Raw genomic sequence first — 24939 nt, 5'->3', positions numbered from 1 at the left:
GACGGTACCTTTAAGACTTGGTACCATAGTGAATAAATACGCTGGGGTGCGATTCTTGTGACCACGTGAATAGCCTGGTTCCTCACAACCTGGATTTGGCATCCACTGCCGATCCCTGCCTGCAGCAGTTATTATAGTAGGGAGTTATTACAATTACCCTCCCCCGTTTATGAATGGACATTCTGCCCGTAAAGACGAACTTTCCCTCAGTCTCAGTTCTATGCCTTTGGAGTCCCCTCACCTTGCTTCAAGAAAATAAAAGTTGAAAGAGAGAAGGAGAAAGGATCTAGTGAGAAGGGCATATCTGGAGAAAACTATGCTGTGACCCCCATAGTTGGGGAGTAGATAGGCTTGGGAGCTGACTCATGTCTGGCACATCTAGAGCTGGAGAAGTGGGCTGAATCTCTACTTTACGGTGCAGCCAGGAGAGTGTAGCCTCCCTGGGGTGACCGGAAGGGCAACTGTGAATGTTTGCCATGTGGGGTCATCTTGGGTCTGTTCTCTAGGAGGACAGCCTCCTTGGAGGGTGTGGGCTGGAGCTGGACACCCAGAGCCACTAGGAGAGCGCTCAGGGGAGAAGCAGAAAGTAGAGGAATAGAGAAGCCAGCCATGACCCATCTCACTACCCACTGCTGCAGGTGTTTAGCCTAAGCAGGTCCCAGCTAGGAAAGGGAAAGGAATTTGAGTTTGGAGTTTTGACTGAGATCTATAGAGGCTGTGTTTACAATCTAAAATGGTGTCAGGACTGTCTATTACCCAAGAGTGGGCAGAAAAGCTGTGGGACCAGTCTGAGTTTTCATCAGGGCCAAGTTTTCATTGTTCCTACTGAATGTAAAGGGCTAGCGGGAGATTAAAAAATAAAGCTGGGTTGTAATTACATTATAACAAGTATGTTTGTTCCACATACTATTTACATATGTTTACCTAATTTTAAATTGATCTGACTTAAATTACATATGAAAAAATTAACTCTTCCATTAGTTTCAGAAAACAAATTTATTTGCTTTATAATACCATTATGTCCAATATAATTGGAAATTCAGGAAAACCTTGTGTGCTAAAGATTCAAATCTCCACAAATAACAAAATAACGCTCTTGGTCACCTGTATGAAATGTGTACATTACACACAGACATCCCTTGTACCTCGCAAACCCTCCGGAGGCATCTGAGGACTTTTGAAAGTGTCACTTCTATTTTGGGGAGTAATTGTTTGTCAGTGTTCAAACACTAGAAAAGACGATAAGCCACAAGACCTCGACCTCTGCAGTTTGAACTTTATCCATCCTTTCTAAACGCATTTTTATGTTAGGTTTTATTTATTTGTTTTAAATACTGAAAGGTGACCAGTGTGACTAGCTTCAATGAAACCAATCATACAAAATTAATAACTAAATGAGATCCTTTTAGACAACTTTCTGAAACCCTCATAGAGTCAATTCAGAATTTACTTATACAAGAAAATTCATTTTTTGTTGTTGTTATTTTTTAAAGGCCAATGGACAGAAGGTGTGGGCACAGGAAAGCAGTAGAAAGAAGAGGAAAGTTTAGTATTATCAATATCTTCCTTTACTTGCATGAAAAAAGAAAATGTATCACTCACATGGAAAATGGAAGTATATTTGGTGATGGAATGAACCGAATTACCCCTAGAAATGAGTGCATAATAAGACAAGAGAGAAAACAAAATGACATAAGAATGCACACAAAACTTAACAGAAGGCAAAAAAAGGAGATATGGGGACCACAAAGAAAAATTGGGGAAGGGAAAAAGAAGGAAATTTTATTTCTCCCATCCATTTCCCCTACTTCCTTCTCAAGCACAGTACAAATCTCACAAGCCCCTCCTCAAAACATAATGTCATCATACCACACTCAGGATGGCCTAGAGGAGAACATTATATAGTAAAAATACTCAGGTCTAAAACCTGCCTCATTCATTTATTCATATTCAACTAATATTTTTGAGTGCCTGCTATACACTAGACATTGTTCTTGGTGCATGAGATAGACAAGAGAATAAAATAGACAAAGATCCCCATCCCTGTGGGACACAGGTGTTCTAGCAGGAGAGACAGGAAATAAACAGTAAAACAATAAAAATTAACTTATATAGACTATTAGAAGATGATAAGTGTTATGGAATAAAGAAAAAGTAGAACAGGGTAATGAGAATGGGAATGCTGGGAGTCAGGAGTGGTCACTGAAAAGGTAGAGACTTGAAGGAGTAAAGTGAGTAACTGGGAGGGAGATAAGGATAGTGTTTCTGGCTGTAGAAACAGTGCAGAGGCCCTGAGATGGGAGCAGCCTGCTGTGTTTGGGGAACATCAAGGACACCAGTGTGGCTGCAGAAAGTCAGGAAGGAGGAGTGTAGAAAAAGGTGAGTTTAGAGAGATTACAGGGTCCAGATCTTTTGGGACCCTCCGAATTTTGGACAAAGAAGTGATGTGATTTGACTTACATTTTTAAAGGATCCCTTTGGCCTGGAATTAGAATAAATTATAAAGGGGCAAATGTAGGAGCAGGGAGACATGTTAGGAAATAATTTTAGGGATTCCCCTGGTGGTCTAGTGGTTAAGAATCCCCGCTTCCACTGTAGGGGGTGTGGGTTCAATCCCTGATCCCTGGTCAGGGAACTAAGATCCCGCATGCCACAAGGTGTGGCCAAAAATAAAGAAAGAAAGAGTTGTAACAATCTAGGTGAGAGATGATAATGGCTCAGACAAGGGTGCTAGCTGTGGAAGTGTAAAAGTGGTCTGATTTAGAGAAATATTGAATGTAGAGCCAGAAGTTCCTGATAGATTAGATGTGGGTGTAACAGAAAGAAAGGAGTGAAAAATGATGCCAAGGTTTTTGACCTGAGTCAACAGAAGAATGGACCTGCCAGCAACTGATATGGGGAATACCATAGGTGGAGCTGGTTTGTGGGGGAAGATCAGGGGTCTGGGTTTAGCCATCTTGAGCTTGAGATGTTCATGAGATATCCAAATGGAGATGTTGAGTAGGCAGTTGGACACTGATTCTGAAACTCAGGAGACAGTCTTGGGATGGAGATGCAAATTTGGAAGTTGTCTGCATGTAAATGGTATTTAAAGCTTTGAGAATTGATAAAACCACACAGGGAGTAAAAACAGAAAGACAGAAAAAGCAAAAAAAGGACATAGAAAGGAAGGACCAAGGACTGAGCCCTGGAGATTCCAGTATTAGGAGGTTGGGAGGAGGGGGAGAAGAGTGTGGTGCCCAAGGAGCAGGTAAAGAAAACATATCAAGGAAGAGGAAGTAATCAACTGTATCAAATGCTACTGATGGGTCAAGTAAGTTGAGAACTGTGAATTGTCCATTGGTGTTAACAGTGTGGAGATCGTCAATAACGTTGCCAAAGAGTGGTTTGGGTGAAATAGGGAGTGGGTGAGGAAGTGAAAGCCATCTAATCTCTGAGTCTCAGTTTCCTCATTTGGAAAACAGTGAGGAAACCTCTTGATTTAGGATGACCAAGTAATATATTTCTGCTCCTTTCTCTTAAAAAAAAAAAATAACATACAAGGAACAAAAATAGAAACTTCCTTTCTGATGAAAGTAGCAGACAACTGGAAACCTGGACCAATATATATGAAAGTGGAAAAGGGATGGAGGAATGGTAAATGACTTAGCAAAACTGAGGAAAGATTTATTTAAAGTGCCCACAAGAAGCAAGTTAATTTGTACCACACAACCTCCGAATGGTTAAGGCATGAGAGGCACAAATGTCACAGGAGATGGGGGTGAGGTGGGAGCTAGAAACAAGGCAGTTTTTCAAAAAACTATACAGAACCATTAGAGCTCCATATCCCCAGGTCTGCAGGCAGGGTCCTGCCTTTCCCCTTCAGTGAAGGAGGCAAGAGATACATTACCTCGAGAAATTGAGTTGAGAGCCTCTAGACTGAGGAGTACCAGATACAGAGGAAGGTGAGGCCAGGCTGAAAAAAAAAAAGAATTACGAAGTTTGAGATCCCCAGACCTCTCCTCTCACTTACCTCCAGGTCACTAACAGCCAAGTTACACTTTCCCCAGGCAGAAAATAATAGAATATTTCTCTGGAGAAAGTAAACTATCCCAGAAAAAAAGAATCTACATTGTTGTGGAAGAAAATCTCAGTAGGAAAAGGTGGCAAGTGCCCTAACTTCTCCCACAGTGACAAATGCCGTCCACGCACAATTTTAGCACTTTATTCTTAAATGTGAACGGAAACCCAAGAATCACCTGACATTCAAAGAAAGCTACTGATGAAAAAAAGAGAGCTCAAGTAAGTAGAAGAAAAGAAAACAGACTAATGCAGAGAGATACAAGAATGTTCAAAGAAACTATAATTAATATACTTGATGAGATAAGAGAAGATATGGCATCAATTAAATAAGAACAGGATGAAAGAGAGCAAGAACAGCATAGAACTAGTGAAAAAATCTTAGCCATTAAAAAATATAATGGCTAGGGCTTCCGTGGTGGCGCAGTGGTTGAGAGTCCGCCTGCCGATGCAGGGAATTACGGGTTCGTGCCCTGGTCCGGGAAGATCCCACATGCCACGGAGTGGCTGGGCCCGTGAGCCATGGCTGCTGAGCCTGCGCGTCCGGAGCCTGTGCTCCGCAATGGGAGGGGCCACAACAGTGAGAGGCCCGCGTACCGCAAAAAAGAAATAAAAATTAAAAAAAATTTCAAAACTGGGCCAACAAAATAATATGTACATATTATTGAGAAATGTAGAGGTTAATATCAGAAAAAACAGCTACATATGTTGGAAGTGGTTACCACCTCTGGGGTGCAGGCAAAGTCAAAAGACTGCTGCTTTTTGTTACAAGCCTTTTGGCATCGACTCTTTAAACATTGTATGTGTTACTTCGACAAAGCTAGAGATTAGAACAATAACCACACACATACACACAAATGAGATAAAAATGCCAGTGGTATTGAGTTGTCAACATTAACTATGATATCATGGCTGTCCAAGTCCAGGCATAGTCCTGGGGATTTAGAAATACACAATCAATACCTGTTTTCCTACCCCAGATTCCATGATCAGAAGCCAACCCATTTCTCACCGCATCCTTCCAAAAACACACCAGCACCAGAGACCCACCCACCATTTCCTAAACTAGTTGTGCTGAGCCAGACTCCCTCCCTCGGTGGCCTCCAAAGCAGGCTGTGCCAGATAACCCTTTGCAGGATGAAAAGAAAACATAATTTCCACTTATTTTATGTCATTATTTTTAAAGTTTCTATTTGCTGTATATGTTTTACTTTTTCTATTTTTAAACTATCCACTGGTATAATTTCAGACATTAAAAAGTAGCAAAAATAGTACAAAAGACTCCTATATACCCCTTACCCAGATTCCCTGTTAGCATCTTACATTACCATTGTGTAAGTATCAAAAGCTGGAAATTTACATTGACACAATAATATTGTATAATCTATGAATCTTATTCATATTTCTCCAGTCATCCCATTAATATCCTTTTCTGGCCCAAATCCAACTCAAAATCACATGTTGCAGTTCACTGTGATGTGTCTTGGGCTACTTTAAGCTGGATCAGTTGCTCATTCTTTCTTTGTCTTTCGTAATTTTGACACTTTAGAATACTATTAGCCAGTTATTTTGTAGAATGTCCCTCAGTTGGAGTTTTTCAGACGTTTACTAGTGATTAAATTCAGTTTGGGCATTTTTGGCAAGAGTACCACAGAAATGATGTTGTGTCCTTTTTGGTGTATTACATCAGGGGGTGCATACTGTCTATTTTTCCCATTAGTGATGATGTTAACTTTGCTCTCTTGGTTAAGGTGATTTCTCCATTGTAAAGTTACTTTGTAAAGTTACTGTTTTTCCTTTAGTATATACTTTTTCCTTTAGTATGTATTAGGTATGTGTGTGTATTCATATATCACTCCAATGAGTGTCTTTGGGGGGAGACACTTCGAAATTATGCAAATATCTTATTTCTCATCACATTTTGCCTACTTGATTTTAGTACTCTTCAATGATTCTTGCCTGAAACTAGTACTGTGGGGTTTGCCAGATGGTGATTTTTCTATTTCCATCATAATTTCTGCTGGCATTATACTGTAGGGAAGAGATTTCCCTTCTCCCCATTTATTTTTTCAGTTACTTGATAATTTTATTCAGTTATTTATATCAGTATGAACTCGTGGATTCTGATTTTTTTCCAATGATTTATGATTCATTACTATCATTATTTTGTTGCTACAGTTATCCCCAACATGGCCATTTGAAGCATCTTTGACAGGTCTTTTGTGTTCTTTTGGCATGTCTCCATCTTTTTTTTTTTAAGGACTTATTTTGCTTCCCAGCACAAGGTGTTCCAAGCTCACCTGTGCTTTCCCCAGCCCTGTAATCAGCCATTTCTCTAAGGAGCCTTGGTTCCTTTTAATTGAAGCCAAGATGTGGGTGCCATTATATATATTTTATAACATATTAGCTTGGTAGTACAGGTACTTACTTTATATATTAACCAATGTATCTTTGTTTAATTGATTGGAAAGCATAATAAATATTTTTGAAAAGCAGTGCTTTTTGTTTAAAAAACGCTGCTCATTGCTTCCTTAGCCTGGGAAGCCGTGGTGGGATTAACAGTTCTCCCTTTTCACCTGTACAGCACGATCGATGCCTCTTTCTCTATTTAGCACTTACCTTTTCCTGTCTTATGTCGTAGATGGTAGTTTGCTCAATCGTCTGTGTCTATCCTTCAACTTCCTATATTGAAGGAGGTTCATATGTAAAAGTTGAATGGCAGTGAAAGCCAAGCAGGGAAGAGAGACTGTCCATAGTGTTGCTGTGTCCCAGAGGAGCACCAGATGGTCACACACACACTGGGCAGCCACCCATATAAAGGGCATGCTCTCAGAAAACAGAGAAAGCTTTCTGTGGTTCACAAAGGAGCCCTGTAGTTAGCATTTAACTTCATAAATGTAACTGTGATGCTCTATCAGGGCTTCCGGGTCCACCTTGCTGGATACAAGTCTGTCATTTATAACTTGCCCAAGTGTTCTCTGTGGTTAGAAGCAGAGGAGAGGGACTTCCCTGGTGGCGCAGTGGTTAAGAATCCGCCTGCCAATGCAGGGGACACGGGTTCGAGCCCTGGTCCAGGAAGATCTCACATGCCACGGAGCAACTAAGTCTGTACGCCACAACTACTGAGCCTGTGCTCTAGAGCCCACGCGCCACAACTACTGAAGCCCACGTGCCTAAAGCCCATGCTCCACAACAAGAAAAGCCACCACAATGAGAAGTCCACGCACTGAAATGAAAAGTAGCCCCCGCTCGCCACAACTAGAGAAAGCCCGTGCGCAGCAACGAAGACCCAATGCAGCCAAAAATAAATTAATTAATTTATTTACAAAAAAGCAGAGGAGAGCCAGATTGCTTACTTTCAAATCCTTACCCCGACACTTACTAGCTGGGTAACCTTGAGTAATTTACTCCCCCTTGTTGTGCCTCAGTTTCCTCATGTGCAAAACAAGATAATAACAACAACAGACCTATGCTATAATAAGATTGTTTTGCAGATTAAATGAGTTAGTATACATAAAGTGTTCAGAACAAAACCAAGTACATTATACGTGCTAAATTAGTGTAAATTATTGTCATTAATACTCCAGAAGACAGAAGACCTTTATGTCTATGAGAGGGAGCCTCATAAAATGTGGCATGGAAATATATAAAACTTCAGGGCATAACAAGGGCTCTGTGTCTAATTAATGACCAGTCCCCAAGAGGGACAACTCATTCCACCTTTTCAATCACTGATACCCTCTCCCTGCTCTTTGCCTCACAGCCAGCCATGCATTTCCCCTGAAGCACAGGAAGTGTGCTGTGTGTGGATAAGGTGGCTATGGGTGGCTGAGGGGAGTCGGACAAAAGCCACAGAGTAGACAGGAGACTTTCCTTTCATGGCAGTTGTACTCAAAGATTTATAAAGAAAAATATTATTGTTTTAAAGCAAATGCTTTATTAAGGTATAGAGTAGAGATTTGCATAAATTTCTATGGTAAAGCCAAGCCTTCTAATAACATACGCTTTTGTGTCCACTTTAGTGGGTCACATGATAGGAATGTTTAAGAAGCACCATCTTACCGTGAAGCACATTGATAAATCTTCCATCAGCATAAAATTGTAATGGAGAAAATAGGGAGAAACAGCCATCTTTGGGTGGGGGAGTGGAGAAGAACCTCAGAAATGGGAAAGCCCCCCTCCCCAAAAAAGAGCTTAAGAGTCCTAGATACAAGCAGACAACTGTGGAACAGTGAAGTAGGTACTAGGAAAAGAAGGTGGGTGTCCCTGTGGACAGGGCAGCCTCCTCTACAATGGCTCTTGCAGTGAATGTTGCCCAGCCACTACTGGGCCTGCCTTACATTTGAACATAACAGAGCAGAAGGTGCCTCATTTTAAAATATTAACAGAGTGAGTAGCTCCTCTTTTTACCAAGTAGTTCACTGTTGAAAAGCTGAGAAAATCATTCCACTCTACCATGTCAAGTTTAAAGTTGCCTTTTGTTTAGTTACCAGATACCTGGCAAATACAGATAAGCGCTGCGGAGCCAAAATGGATTTGGGGCTGCCAGTGAGTTGCATCTGCTGTAGGGTAGAGGTTTTAATATCATTAAGATTAAGACAGCATCTCCTTCCAGACGCCTCCCATGGTAGAACCAGGAAGTAAAGCCAGCTCTACACTTTCAAAGAAGCAATAAAGATTGCCTCCTGTTACAGCATGAAACTGGATTTGCCAGTAGAAAATCTCATTAGGGTAAATATTTTTTACTCTTATCAATCCTCTGCCAAGTTGGCTTGCTTTATTCTTTCCTCCAGAAGATAGAATTCCTTTCAAAATAAAGCCTGTCCCAAGAAGCTGATACACACTCGTATAAATAAAAAGCTCCACATAGTATAATAGAATAAGAAGCTACATGTCAACTTTCCACATCTGTCTGTCTGACCAATGAGGATGACAGTCACACAGTTTAAAAGATCAGAAATTCGAGGCTTGAGTCAGGTAATCTACAATGCAATGACAGATGCTCCCAAATATAAAAACAACCACTGATAATGGATACAGAAATATTAGGCACCATGTAGAATGGGTGGATTTGGGTTAAATTTATTTTTTAGTATCTCAGTGAACATTTAGAAAACTATTCTTTATCGAGTGTTTTGCATAATTTCCTTTTGATATGTCTATATAATTTATATACTTAAATAGCAGAATCAAAAGAGTGGGCATAAAATATACAAATATGGATGAAAAAGGGAAAAAGATATTCTGTTTCATTTTGTTTGAGCATGGGGCTAGTTTTAGAGGAAATGTGCAAACCTGGCTTCATCAAGTTTTTAATCTCTTTGAGCTTCAATTGCTTCAAATGTAAAATGGAAATGTAATAATACCGCCGCATAGGACTGCAGTAAAACTCGAATGCAGTAATGTTGGTAAAATGCCCAGCACGGAGCCCAGCACATAGTAGGCACTCAACAGAGTTAGGTCTCTCCCTGGGCCCTCTGTTGTTGGTGTGCCCAGCAAGACCCTGTCTGAGCATAGTGAAAATTGTTGGTTGTCTGCCCAGCAGACATCCCTCCTCAGGTATCCACATTTTCATGTGGGTGATGACCCTTCCCCAGACTGCCAGTTGACCCAGAGGAAGGCTGCTTCCTTTCCTTTTGCTGGACCTCGTTCCAAGGTGGGCTCTGGGTTGTGTTAAACCTATCAGCCCATCTTTTCCTTAGCTAGAGTCACTAGTTCGTGTGACCAAAGCAGCCTAATTAGAGTGAATCTCAGGGGTCTTGGAATACCGAGGCAAAAGGGCCCTGCTCAGTATAGATTAAAAAAACCACATGGCCATAAATACTACTGAGAGCCACCCTAATGCGAAAAGGGAAACCAGCCTGGGGATAGCAGAGCAGAGAGTTAGAAAAAAGCTGATCCTCAACAACTTGGTTCTCTTTTATAATTCAAGGACTTTCAACTGAGTTTTCAATAACTTACTCCATAAAAAAGGCCCTGAAACCTAATTGATACACCAAGAAGTTTGAAACATCCTCATTTCTCAGTGAGGAAAGCTACAACCCACAGCTCAAGAGGATTGCAAAATAAAAAGCTAATAATTCTCAAATCTTCAGACCTTTTATATATTATAGCTGACTGAAGGGTATCTGTAACTTCTATCATATCTTTCTATGTGTTGCTGATATGTTTTATTGTCATATACCAGAATTAACATCTACCATAATTGTTTCTGATACATAAGAATCACTTCACTTTAGCTATTCTAAAGTTAGAATAAATTGGTTCTATCAAATAAATCTATAAGGCAGATTAATTTCCTTGTTTATTTCTGCATACATTTTGTAGATCATTCATCCTGGTACATTCACTGGAAAAAAATCAGATGTTCACGGGAATGTCATCTATGGAAAGGATAAGCAGCTAGTAACAACTGCTTTGAGAATTTCCTAGGACATTGCTGTAGCCTGAATGTTTGTGTCCCTGCAAAATCCATATGTTGAAACTTAACCCCCAAATTGATGCTATTAAGAGGTGGGGACTTGGTAAGTGACTAGCTCATGAGGGTGGAGCCCTCATGAAAGGGATTAGTGCCCTTATAAAAGAGACCCCAGACAGCTCCCTCACCCCTTCCACCATGTGACAACAAAGCGAGAAGGTGGCTGTCTATGAACCAGGAAGAGAGCTCTCACCAGATAACAAATCTTCCAGAGTCTTGATCTTGGACTTCCCAGGCTCCAGACTGTGAGAAATGAATGTTTGCTGTTTAAGCCATCTATGGTATTTTTGTATTTTTGTTACATGTCTATGGTATATTTGTTACTGCAACCCAAATGGACTAAGACAACCATATTCTATGATAAAATTTGTGGGACTTAATTGACAAGAGCAAAACGTTAACAATTTTAGAAAAAAAGAGAATCTTTTTCCAAATTTTAATTTTTTAAATTTATGTCAGAGGGATATAAATTAAATGTGGGATATCCCACATTTGAATATGGGGAATGCTCATATTCAAACTACTAAACCTTTTTTAAAGGTTGACTAATAAGATTGTCAAAGGAAATCCCAGATGTCAAAGGAAACAAACCATTGATGATATAACTTTTAGCTTCACAGATGAATATATAAGTGAGGTATCTAGGAAATATGCTCAAGCCTGGAGTTTTATAGTTCATTTAGATTTCTTTCTTTAAATTTGTTTGTTGCCTTGCTCCAGACAAAATTTAAGGCAACGGGTTTACTTATTCTCATTTTGAATGTTTTTAAATGAATTGGAATGCATTCCCCTGTTCACAAATGCTATAGAATTTGACCTATTCAGGAAGAGCACTGTACTCTCTGCTCATAAATGCTGCCTCCCTTTCATCAGGACAGAAATCACCTCTTTAACTACCATTTAGTATTAACCAACAGAAGAATTACAAACTGATAGGTTGGAATCACCAGGTTTTAGCAGGAAATAGTGGGCACCATGTTTAGATTATGTTGAGAGAAGAGGTGCAAAAAATTTTTTTAACATCTTTATTGGAGTATAATTGCTTTACAATGGTGTGTTAGTTTCTGCTTTATAACAAAGTGAATCAGCTATACATATACATATATCCCTATATCCCCTCCCTCTGCGTCTCCCTCCCACCCTCCGTATCTCACCCCTCTAGGTGGTCACAAAACACCGAGCTGATCTCCCTGTGCAATGCGGCTGCTTCCCACTAGCTCTCTATCTTACATTTGGTACTGTGTATATATGTCCATGCCACTCTCTCACTTTCTCCCAGCTTACCCTTCCTCCTCCCCGTGTCCTCAAGTTCATTCTCTACGTCTGTGTCTTTATTACTGTCCTACCCCTAGGTTCTTCAGAACCATTTTTTTTTAAGATTCCATATATATGTGTTAGTGTATGGTATTTGTTTTTCTTTCTGACTTACTTCACTCTGTATGACAGACTCTAGGTCCATCCACCTCACTACAAATAACTCAATTTCGTTTCTTTTTATGGCTGAGTAATATTCCATTGTATATATGTGCCACATCTTCTTTATCCAGTCATCTGTCGATGGACACTTAGGTTGCTTCCATGTCCTGGCTATTGTAAATAGTGCTGCAATGAACATTGTGGTACATGACTCTTTTTGAATTATGGTTTTCTCTGGGTATATGCCCAGTAGTGGGATTGCTGGGTCGTATGGTAGTTCTATTTTTATTTTTTTAGGAATCTCCATACTGTTCTCCATAGTGGCTGTATCAATTTACATTCCCACCAACAGTGCAAGAGGGTTCGTTTTTCTCCACACCCTCTCCAGCATTTATTGTTTGTAGACATTTTCATGATGGCCATTCTGACTGGTGTGAGGTGATAACCTCATTGTACTTTTGATTTGCATTTCTCTAATGATTAGTGAAGTTGAGCATCCTTTCATGTGTTTGTTGGCAATCTGTATATCTTCTTTGGAGAAATGTCTATTTAGGTCTTCTACCCATTTTTGAATTGGGTTGTTTGTTTTTTGGATATTGAGCTGCTTGTATATTTTGGTAATTAATCCTTTGTTAGTTGCTTCGTTTGCAAATATTTTCTCCCATTCTGCGGATTGTGTTTTCATCTTGTTTATGGTTTCCTTTGCTGTGCAAAAGCTTTTAAGTTTCATTAGGTCCCATTTGTTTATTTTTGTTTTTATTTCCATTTCTCTAAGAGGTGGGTCAAAAAGGATCTTGCTGTGATTTATGCCATAGAGTGTTCTGCCTATGTTTTCCTCTAAGAGTTTCATAGTGTCTGGCCTTACATTTAGGTCTTTAATCCATTTTGAGTTTATTTTTGTGTATGGTGTTAGGAAGTGTTCTAATTTCATTCTTTTACATGTAGCTGTCCAGTTTCCCCAGCACCACTTATGGAAGAGCCTGCCTTTTCTCCATTGTATATTCTTTCCTCCTTTATCAAACATAACGTGACCATATGTGCGTGTGTTTACCTCTGCACTTTCTATCCTGTTCCATTGATCTATATTTCTGTTTTTGTACCATGCTGTCTTGAATACTGTAGGTTTGTAGTAGAGTCTGAAGTCTGGGAGCCTGATTCCTTCAGCTCTGTTTTTCTTTCTCAAGATTGCTTTGGCTATTCAGGGTCTTTTGTGTTTCCATACAAATTGTGAAATTTTTTGTTCTAGTTCTGTGAAAAATTCCATTGGTAGGTGGATAGGGATTGCATTGATTGTGTAGATCGCTTTGGGTAGTATAGTCATTTTTACAATGTTGATTCTTCCAATCCAGGAACATGGTATATCTCTCCATCTGTTGGTATCATCTTTAATTTCTTTCATCAGTGTCTTATAGTTTTCTGCATACAGGTCTTTTGTCTCCTTAGGCAGGCATATTCCTAGGTATTTTATTCTTTGTGTTGCAATGGTAAATGGGAGTGTTTCTTTCATTTCTCTTTCAGATTTTTCATCATTAGTGTATAGGAATGCAAGAGATTTCAGTGCATTAATTTTGTATCCTGCTACTTTACCAAATTCATTGATGAGCTCTAGTAGTTTTCTGGTAGCATCTTTAGGATTCTCTATATATAGTATCATGTCATCTGCAAACAGTGACAGTTTTACTTCTTCTTTTCCAATTTGGATTCCTTTCATTTCTTTCTCTTCTCTGATTGCTGTGCCTAAAACTTCCAAAACTATGTTGAATAAGAATGGTGAGAGTGGGCAACCTTGTCTTGTTCCTGATCTTAGTGGAAATGATTTCAGTTTTTCACCATTGAGAATGATGTTGGCTGTGGGTTTGTCATATATGGCCTTTATTATGTTGAGGTAAGTTCCGTCTATGCCTATTTTCTGGAGGGTTTTTTATCATAAATGGGTGTTGAATCTTGTTGATAGCTTTTTCTGCATCTATTGAGATGATCATATGGTTTTTCTCCTTCAATTTGTTAATATGGTGTATCACATTGATTGATTTGTGTATCTTGAAGAATCCTTGCATTTCTGGGATAAACCCCACTTGATCATGGTGTTTGATCCTTTTAATGTGCTGTTGGATTCTGTTTGCTAGTATTTTGTTGAGGATTTTTGCATCTATGTTCATCAGTGATATTGGCCTGTAGTTTTCTTTTTTTGTGACATCTTTGTCTGGTTTTGGTATCAGGGTGATGGTGACCTCGTAGAATGAGTTTGGGAGTGTTCCTCCCTCTGCTATATTTTGGAAGAGTTTGAGAAGGATAGGTGTTAGCTCTTCTCTAAATGTTTGATACAATTCGCCTGTGAAGCCGTCTGGTCCTGGGCTTTTGTTTGTTGGAAGATTTTTAATCACAGTTTCAATTTCAGTGCTTGTGATTGGTCTGTTTATATTTCCTATTTCTTCCTGGTTCAGTCTCGGAAGGTTGTGCCTTTCTAAGAATGTGTCCATTTCTTCCAGGTTGTCCATTTTATTGGCATATAGTTGCTTGTAGTAATCTCTCATGATCCTTAGTATTTCTGCAGTGTCAGTTGTTACTTCTCCTTTTTCATTTCTAATTCTATTGATTTGAGTCTTCTCCCTTTTTTTCTTGATGAGTCTGGCTAATGGTTTATCAATTTTGTTTATCTTCTCAAGGAACCAGCTTTTAGTCTTATTGATCTTTGCTAGCATTTCCTTCATTTCTTTTTCATTTATTGCTGATCCAATCTTTATGATTTCTTTCCTTCTGCTAACTTTGGGGGTTTTTTGTTCTTTCTCTAATTGCTTTAGGTGTAAGTTTAGGTTGTTTGAGATGTTTCTTGTTTCTTGAGGTAGGATTGTATTACTATAAACTTCCCTGTTAGAACTGCTTTTGCTGCATCCCATAGGTTTTGGGTCGTCGTGTTTTCATTGTCATTTGTTTCTAAGTACTTTTTGATTTCCTCTTTGATTTCTTCAGTGATCTCTTGGTTATTTAGTAGTGTATTGTTTAGCCTCCATGTTTTTTTCCTGTAATTGATAGCTAGTCTTATAGTGTTGTGGTCGGAAAAGATACTTGATACGATTTCAGTTTTCTTAAATTTACCAAGGCTTGATTTGCGACCCAAGATATGATCTATCCTGGATAATGTTCCATGAGCACTTGAGAAGAGAGTGTATTCTGTTGTTTTTGTCCTATAAGTATCAATTAAGTCCATTTTGTTTAATGTATCATTTAAAGCTTGTGTTTCCTTATTTTCATTTTGGATGATCTGTCCATTGGTGAAAGTGGGGTGTTTTTAATGTCCCCTACTATTATTGTTTTACTGTCGATTTCCCCTTTTATGGCTGTTAGCACTTGCCTTATGTATTGAGGTGCTCCTATGTTGGATGCATAAATATTTACAATTGTTATATTTTCTTCTTGGTTTGATCCCTTGATCATTATGTAGTGTCCATCTTTGTCTCTTGTAATAATCTTTATTTTAAAGTCTATTTTGTCTGATATGAGAATTGCTACTCCAGCTTTCTTGTAATTTCCATTTGCATGGAATATCTTTTTCCGTCCCCTGACTTTCAGTCTGTATGTGTCCCTAGGTCTGAAGTGGGTCTCCTGTAGACAGCATATATACGGGTCTGGTTTTTTATCCATTCAGCCAGTCTATGTCTGTTGGTTGGAGCATTTAATCCATTTACATCTAAGGTAATTATCAATATGTATGTTCCTATTACCATTTTCGTAATTGTTTTGGGTTTGTTATTGTAGGTCATTTCCTCCTCTTGTGTTTCCTGCCTAGAGAAGTTCCTTTAGTATTTGTTGTAAATCTGGTTTGGTGGTGCTGAATTCTCTTAGCTTTTGCTTGTCTGCAGAGGTTTTAATTTCTCCCTTGAATCTCAATGAGATCCCTGCTGGGTAGAGTAATCTTGATTGTAGGTGTTTCCCTCTCATCATTTTAAATATGTCCTGCCACTCCCTTCTGGCTTGCAGAGTTTCTGCTGAAAGATCAGCTGTTAACCTTATGGGGATTCCCTTGTATGTTATTTGTTGCTTTTCCCTTGCTGCTTTTAATATTTTTTCCTTGTATTTAATTTTTGATAGTTTGATAAATATGTGTCTTGGCATGTTTCTCCTTGGATTTATCCTGTATTAACTCTTTATACTTGATTAACTATTTCCTTTCCCATATTAGGGAAGTTTTCAACTATAATCTCTTCAAATATTTTCTCAGTCCCTTTCTTTTTCTCTTCTTCTTCTGGGACCCCTATAATTTGAACGTTGGTGCGTTTAATGTTGTCCCAGAGGACTGTCCTCAGTTCTTTTCATTCTTTTTTCTTTATTCTGCTCTGCGGTAGTTATTTCCACTATTTTATCTTCCAGGTTACTTATCCGTCCTTCTGCCTCAGTATTCTGCTACTGATTCCTTCTAGAGAATTTTTAATTTCATGTATTGTGTTGTTCATCATTGTTTGTTTGCTCTTTAGTTCTTCTAGGTCCTTGTTAAATGTTTCTTGTATTTTCTTCATTCTCTTTCCAAGATTTTGGATCATCTTTACTATCATTACTCTGATTCTTTTTCAGGTAGACTGCCTATTTCCTCTTCATTTGTTTGGTCTGGTGGGTTTTTACCTTGCTCCTTCATCTGCTGTGTGTTTCTCTGTCTTCTCATTTTGCTTAGCTTACTGTGTTTGGGGTCTCCTTTTCACAGGCTGCGGGTTTGTAGTTCCTGTTGTTTTTGATGTCTTCCCCCAGTGGGTAAAGTTGATTCAGTGGGTTGTGTAGGCTTCCTGGTGGAGGGGACTGGTGCCTTTTTTCTGGTGGATGAGGCTGGATCTTGTCTTTCTGGTGGGCAGGACCATGTCCGGTGGTGTGTTTTGGGGTGTCTGTGACCTTATTATGATTTTAGGCAGCCTTTCTGCTAATGGATGGGGTTGTGTTCCTGTCTTGCTAGTTGTTTGGCATGGTGTGTCCAGCACTGGAGTTTGCTGGTCGTTGAGTGGAGCTGGGTCTTAGCATTGAGATGGAGATCTCTGGGAGAGCTTTCAACAAATGATATTACGAGGGGCCGGGAGGTCTCTGTGGACCAATGTCCTGAACTCGGCTCTCCCACCACAGAGGCTCAGGCCTGACACCCAGCCAGAGCACCAAGACCCTGTCAGCCACATGGCCAGGTATGTGGGGAGTTTCTTGCCTTTTGGGAAGTCTGAGGTCTTCTGCCAGCATTCAGTAGGTGTTCTATAGGAGTTGTTCCACATGTAGATGTATTTTTGATGTATTTATGGGGAGGAAGGTGATCTCCACGTCTTACTGCTCCGCCGTCTTGAAGGTCCTCTCTCCAAACTCCGGAATTCCACACTCCAGAGGCCTTCCTTTCAACGTGCTGCCCCTCCGCTTCTGCGTAAATGACGAATCTTTATTTACTTTGCCACTCTGTTCTGACAGCATGTTACAAGTGGAGTGGGTACTGAGGGGTGTAGCTGGACCCCCAAAATCCCAGCATTCCCTTCGGGACTCCACCAACGTGGCAGCACCCATGTTGTAGTTCTTTACCGCAGGCAGGTGGTTTGGTGCCCCAGGTCCTTCAGGCGTCTTGCCCCTGCAGCTGCTGCGTGAGGCCCACTCTCAAGAGGTGCAATTTTATGATCCATATTCTACGTTATTTCTTGGAGTGTCAGCAGGTGAGAAGCTGGAAAGGCTTGATGTAGTGATAAGAGGATTACAGAGAAATAATGAGGATAGTGAAGTATTGAAAGATAAGAAAGCTGTTCATTGCCTGAAGCAAGTCACTTGGCCATTCTTATCTAAATGCAAAATGAACATTTGCTGTCTTGCCAGGATTAAAGAGCACAGGTCTGGTGCAGGAAGAAATAATATTAAAAGTATACAGCATCATGTAGCCTCCCCCTCTGTAGTGGGGAGCTGAACAAGGAATGAGCAGAATCCCCAGGACAGCCTGTGTTTGCCTGTTGGAAAAAAAAGCACAGCATTCAGATCCTTACTGCAGGGAGCTGTCCTTATTTGCAAGTTCTGCAAATGGGATTTTTAGGTTCTGGAGTTTTATTCAGTTTGAGACAAGGTGAAAGATGGAGTGGGAGGGTGGCATCACAGGGGAAGGTAGGAAAATGTCACAAAACTCAAACAAGTCCAAATAAATTGTCTCTCAACCCTCACCTCCACCCACTGATTCTTTTAAGGTAGGGATTGAGCTAAAGACGGCCAAATCTTTTTTAACCAGTCCTACACAGGTGGCCTAGTACCTCAGTACCTCACTTCGGAACTTAGGGGTACTTACCAGCTACTGCTTTTGTTCAGGACCTTTGGTCTTTAGGTAAAAGTGAGGCTAAAAATGTCCCACTTCAATAACCTTTTCTATGTTTCAGAAAAAGTTTCGGAAATCACATCTGGGCAATTTCAAAGGCTCAGTTCAAACTTTCGGGGTCAGGGAAAACCAGTGTGTCAGAGCAGAGAGGCTGAGGACCCTGTGCCCTTAGAGAGGGTGTTCTGGGAAGCTTCAGGGTGAGGATGGTGTAATGTCCTTGGAGACACACAGCTCTATTCTGGGGTGAGAATTTGGAACTAGGTTTAATTTCTCCAGATAGGAGAGGTTTTACTGACTTGGCTTGGTATGTGTAATCCTTCCTAGTCTCTTGAATGTAGTCTGTTCTGATAGAGAATCATTTTGGCCATCGCCCTGATCCAGAAAGCTTATTCCTAGCAAACTATCTTGTGAAGACCACTCTGTTTCTAAGCTTCAACAGGTCACACACAGACTCAAACCCATTTTTTGGTTCTTTTTTCAAAGAATCATCAAATTTGAGGTCTTTCTTCAAGGAAGCAAAAAGATAGCTCACATTTCCCAAGTCATTCATATTCATCATGAACTATAAGTCATCGGCGTATGAAATGCAAAGGGATGGAGAGACCCACACACAAGGCATCATACATTCACAAATACACAATGAGGTCAATTAAGTAAATGCCGTTATTTTTTCGTCCCCAGCCCACCTTCTTCCACAGTGTACTATGCACAAAGCCTTCCAGGATGACCACTTCTAGCTTCAAAGCTAGAAGTGGCCTTTCCGACTATCTGCTGAGAAGCTGCCCAAGTGACCTTTTTGAGTCTCAGGTTCCTCATCAATAAAATAAGGATTAAGATATTACCCACCTAAGCAGTTATTATAAAGATTACCTATATGCTCAGTTAATATCAGTCTGTTCATTTGTGTTGAAGAAACTGAGATTCAGCAAGGTTGAAGAACATGTCCAAGTTCATGACAGTGATGGGACAAAACCCAGAGTCTCCCGTGTGGTCAGGAAGGCAGATGGAGACAGGCTGTCTTCAGACAGTCGGCAAACCTTTAAGGGTAAACATGGCATGACTCCATTTATGGTTATGAGTTTCCATTCCAGTGAGAAAAGGTGGTCCTCTATCTCCAGATAGAGGAGCACTGAGAGAGGATTCTCCACAGCCATGATGGTAAATGACTGATGAACATCCAAGAGGAATCCTCTAAGCCATAAAGAGGCACAATTATAAACCACCACAAGCTTCTGAAGTTAAAGTAAATAAACAGCTGAAGTTAGATAAATAACAAACAACTGGTCTGGAGTAAAAATTGTACCCGTGTCTAGACGTGTTTTTATTAGTGTTTATGGCTCCTCTGTTGAAACCAAGTCTCTGCATTCTACCAGTGCCCCAGCCACCACATGGTCCCTCCCAGTAAAAAAGATCAACCATTTTTGGCCTGTAAAAGTGGAAATTGCATTTAATTAAACCTAATATTTGTGAATTAACCTATAACATGTTAGTGTTTTAAAGTGGTGCTTTGCTGTGTTAGGGAATCTTCTTTCTTTTTTCTTTTTTAAATTATGAAAGTATGATAACACATTTACAGGGGACTTGAAAAATATAGAACAAAGTTACATACAGTTCCACTACGTATTACAATTATTATTTTGTGTATTTACTCTCAGCATTTTGTAAGCATATCTGAAATATTTATAATTGTTAGCAATATTCAAGTTTTTAATTATTCCTTAAAACAATGAACTCCTAGCCTGTTTCCTTATCTAGAGTAAGAGGAAACTACACTGAATTATCTCTAAGGTTTCTTTTGTTTTCATCATTTTGTGTCCATATGGCCAGATTAACTTGAGTACATTTGATCTGATAAAAACACTAATTTCTGCATATTTGTATCTTTAGTCCCTATGATTTATTGTACATGCAGTATAACCACTTGCATACAACTTTCAAAGTTCTAGGGAACATTTCACATGTAAAAGGCTTAATGTGAGCAGCCATTTTTTTGCATGAGGGCCAACTGAAAAAATAAATAAGTTTATCAACAAATTTCTTTCACTCAAAATAAATAGTTTTATTAAGTCCTTTCACATAAAATACATATTTTTAAACACAGATGACCTATGTTACTGAAAAGAATATCAACTTTTTTTTTTTTTTGGTAACTAAAATGTTAGAATCTGAGCTTATTTGAGAAGAAACAACCAGGGCCACATCCTGCTTACTTGTTACTCAGTTTGTGTTACTCTTTCAGATTCACAAATTGGTCTTCTCATATCATCTCATGTCAAGCTTTGAAAGAATTACACAGGATCAATACAGACTCACTTTACAGATGGGAAATTGGGATACTCAGAGAAACAAAGTTGACTTGCAGCTTTTATAGAGGCCAGCTTTCTGACAGGAGTCCAGGGAGTAAGAGAGAGTGCAGGCTGCCTGGGGCCTGTGGGTTATATAATAATGATTTCAACCTGGAAAGGAGTGCACAGGAAGGATTTAACCAAGTTTTCCCATAGTTTAGAAGTGTTTCTCAAACACTGAGATTTGAGAGCTAACGAATATAATACAAAGGCCCAGGCTCATTGAAGTAGACTAGAACTTGGACCTCTGCATTTTCTTCAAATTCCTCTAATTCATACTAAAGTGTGTATGTGCTTGTGTGTGTGTGTACATGCATGCATGCATGTCACAGTGACTGTTTGCATATGTACTAAAGCAAATAAAGGTTAAAGTATAGCATGAAGCACTAAGATTAGATGACAGAGCAGAAGAGGAAATGTGGGAGGAAGTTGATACTCACTGACATGGCTTACTTGGGGATGATATAAAGCAGTGTTTCTCAACCTTTAGTCTGTACTAAAATTGCATGTAGAGCTGCTTAAAACAGAGTGCTGGGCCCTACCCATGTCCAGAATTTGTAATTCTGTACATCTGGAGTAAGACCCTAGGATATGCATTTCTACCGGGTTCCAGGGGTTGCTGCTGGTGGTCCAGGGGCCATACTTTAGGACCAGCCGTGTAGACAAGCACAGCGAGTGGCCCTGAACCCTGGCTGCACACTGGACTCATCTGGGATGAGACTGATGCCCAGCCTCACCCCCAGAGATTCTGATATAATAGAACTTCCGTGGAGCCTGGATAGTGTAGTTTTCAAAGCTCCCCAGGTGTTTTAATGTGCAGTCAGGGTTGAGAACCACTGATGCCAAGGCTTCCTGGAAAAGCGGGCGAATCTGGGCTCCAGGAGCCACATTCAGTCCTGAGTTGCCGGATTTAATCAGTTTGTTTGTCTGCATGTCCTTTCCCAGGGGCAGGTGAAAGCAATGCACTAAATGATCTTCCTAAGGGCCTTTTCCCCACTCAGTATCGAGGCTCTGACTAGGATGCTTTAAAAACGCATTTCCGTGATGTACAAGTAAAACAAGCATTTAAACTCAGTTGATTTTTTTCTTAACAATGCTGCCCTCTAGTGTCCTTTTGGTAGAATTATGTTAAAAACCCACCTCAGCTATCAGTACAGTTATTTCCTATTATGTTAGATAGCTAAAAACTTGGGGGGTTTTTCTCTGACATTACAAAAAAAAATGAAGTGGGAATTCCCTGGCGGTCCAGTGGTTAGGGCTCCGCGCTTCCACTGCAGGGGGCACAGGTTCAATCCCTGGTTGGAGAACTAAGACTCCGCATGCCCATGTGGGAAAAAAAAAAAAATTGAATATGCATTAAATTCAGTTTTACTTTGTGGCAACGTGAATCTCTAACTGTGGCCTCTACATTCTCTGCATTCCTCCCTGCATTCCGTGCTGCAGCCTCCTCCTCCCAGACTCCTTTCTGCATTCCACCAGCCCTTCCCTGCAGAGTCAGTAGCCAAACAAATCACGGAGCAAAGAAATTACCCCTCAGCTAAAGTACCTGGGGCATAAGGGCATCTTGCATAGGCTCTTCCACGCTCAGAACTGTTCCTTCTCACCTTTTCCTCACTTCCCACCTCTTTTTCACTTGATTGATAGTTTATTGAGAATTGAATTCATCCAACAGGGGCTCCCCTGTCTTCCTATGATGAGTTCTCCAAACCTCCTGAGGTCCCACCATCTTGCCAGAAGTGTCCTTCCCACCCCCAGGAGTGTTGTTCTCCTCCATCTCCCTGTGTCAAGTCTCTCTCCCTCCATACTCCCCAACCCTCTAGCCCACATCCTCAGTAACTCCCCTATCTAGATCACTCCCAGTGGCATACAGGCTTACTCTTACATCTTCCAGTTTTAAAATAAAACTCTCCTTTGACTCTGAGTACCCCTTCAGCTGCTGCCCTCTTTCTCTGCTCCATTCATTTCCTAACTTGAGTCTACCCAGGTTGTCTCTAACGCCTTCCCTTCCCCACGCCCATTCTACAACTGGCTCCAGCCTGGCCTTGGTCCCAACGCACCACAGACACTGACAGCACTCTTTTCATGGTCTGCAGTGACCTCCCTGTCACACAGCCAAATCCTATGGACGCTGTTTTGTGCCCTTCTGACTCGAATGCTCGTGTGTTCCAGTCCTCGGTCACAGCTCCTGCAAGCACTCCCTATTCTTGATTCTGAACTGTCCCCCCATCTGGCTTCCTTCCTGTCCCTCTGGCTGCAGTGACCTCTCCCCGACTCCTGCTCTGGCTCTTAGAACCTCTACTCTTTTCTCTGGGCAGACTTCCCTTTTATAGTCTCATCCACTTCCATGGATTTAAATACAGTTAAAGACTGGTAATTAATAAATAGCTCGCTTCCAGCCCAGGTTGTTCACCGTGTCATTATCCAGTTATCTCCACTCAACATCTCCCCTCAGTCTCTCACAGTCATCTCCATTTTTGGCATGTCCAAGGGGAGACCCTGGCTCTTCCTCCCAAAACTGTTCCTCGCTCAGTCTCCTGCATCTCGGTGAATGGCCAGTTATCTGGGAGATCGCCTTCATTCCTCCTCGTCCTCGCTTGCCACGTTCAGTCCATCTGCAAGTCTAGGGGATACTACCCCCCAAACAGATTTTGATCCATTCATGCCTCTGTCTTTGCTACCACCTCCCGATTCCAAGCCCCCTCAATTCCTGCCTGGAGTACCGCAATACCTTCCTAAAGATCTTCCTGCTTCCTCCAGCCCCCCTCCAGCCCCACAGCACGGTCAGATAGTGTTCTGAAATGTTCTCTGCATCGTCATTTCCTTACCTAAAAATGTTAGTGACTTCCCATCAAGCCCTGAATAACAGACAAATAACACGGTTTGCCCTCTGCCAACTTCATCCTGTAGCCCTGTCCTCCTTCCTGACTCAGCTTCCATGGCTTCCTGATTGCGGGAACTCACCAAGCTCCGTCCAGCCTCAGGGCCTTTGCACGTGCTGCTCCAGTGGCCTACAATCCTCCTCCACTGTTCTTCACCTGACTGGTCCCTATTTATTTTTTGTGCCTAAACATTACTCCTCAGGGAGACCTTCCTTAACCAACTAAAATCGGTCTTCCCTCTTATTCCCTATCTCAGCCCCCTATTGGTTTTCTTCATAACATGTCACATTTTGTAATTACCTACTTGTTTACATCTCCGTGTTCTCCACTCAATTCAGAACTCAAGGAGCTTTGTATCTGTTTTACTCACAGATGAACCCAGTGCCTGGCAAATATTAAGTTCTTAATACGTGTGTGTGAAATAAGGGAATGAAGGTACAGGAGGAGTACCACCTCCACTCCACCTTACCTGCTCTTGCCAAGGCCTCAGGAACTGCCGCATGGCCAAGCCACTGGCCAGTCCTGTGCTCATCTTACGTGATTACAGAATGGAGACAGGGGAGGCTCTCGGGCTCATTTTATTCTGTTAACCTCCTCAGTGTTTACCAACGTGTTTGATTTGCCCCAATATCCCCAACCCCCAGCATAGCAGACGCCCCATAAATCCTGTTGACTGGATGAACATCTCAGCTCTGGATGAAACAGGATGTGAAAGGAAAGGGAACTAGCACAACAATGGAGATCTCCAAAGAGAGAATACTTTGGGGCAGAGATTTAAATAATGGCTTTAGACTTCCAGAAATTTTAGCACAGGTACTCATTTCCATTTGTATAATAAAAGGAAAGAAAAGGTTTCATATAACCTTTTGTATCTCATTTGCTTTATCAAGGGAGAACTATCTTCATAGATTTAGTTGCTGAGTAATAAACTGATATTTAGAAGTCTTTCTCCAAGAAAGAAAAATATTTTTCTTATAAGCCTAGTTCTACCTCTGTTGGGACTCTGGTGAGTAAAAGCATTCCCATCTTCCAAACAAAGAAACCAAGGGCAATTTTAAATGGTTTACGTAAGCCAAATAAGCAAGCAGGCTAAGAGCCTAACCCTCGCTGTCTCGTTCCAAATCCTGTCCCTGATCAATTAAGACAGTGATTGCTGGTGAGAAATAAAAGAAGAACACATCTACTCAACTTGAGTTTGAAGGACACGTAACCTACCAGATATTAGTGGGGCAAGAAAAGCCCGTGGCCTGCAACCCCTTGAAAATGTCAGATGACCTAGCATCCTGGGTATTTGGCTGGCCTGCTTTATAGAAGAAATCCAACCGTGTCTGTGACTTATCACTCAGTTGAACTTGAGGTTCTCCACGCTTCCTGGTTCTGCACCACATCGGCTGGTGCCAAGAAGATTAGCTCAGCTCCACCCCTCTGGGAAGGGGTTCATTCTCCTGTTTAGGA

General features: G+C 40.8%; 1 protein-coding gene across 2 annotated transcripts in view; it reads left to right on the top strand.

The window, feature by feature from the left end:
- The window catches only part of KCNAB1 (potassium voltage-gated channel subfamily A regulatory beta subunit 1), a 421013-nt gene that overhangs the window by 373402 nt on the left and 22672 nt on the right, over window positions 1-24939 (top strand). The window lies entirely within an intron of this gene.

Source organism: Delphinus delphis, chromosome 4 (genome assembly GCF_949987515.2).
Source record: "Delphinus delphis chromosome 4, mDelDel1.2, whole genome shotgun sequence".
In the NCBI taxonomy this organism is placed as follows: Eukaryota; Metazoa; Chordata; class Mammalia; order Artiodactyla; family Delphinidae; genus Delphinus; species Delphinus delphis.
Note: the sequence above shows the minus strand (reverse complement) of the source record. Positions and strands in the feature narration are given on the sequence as shown.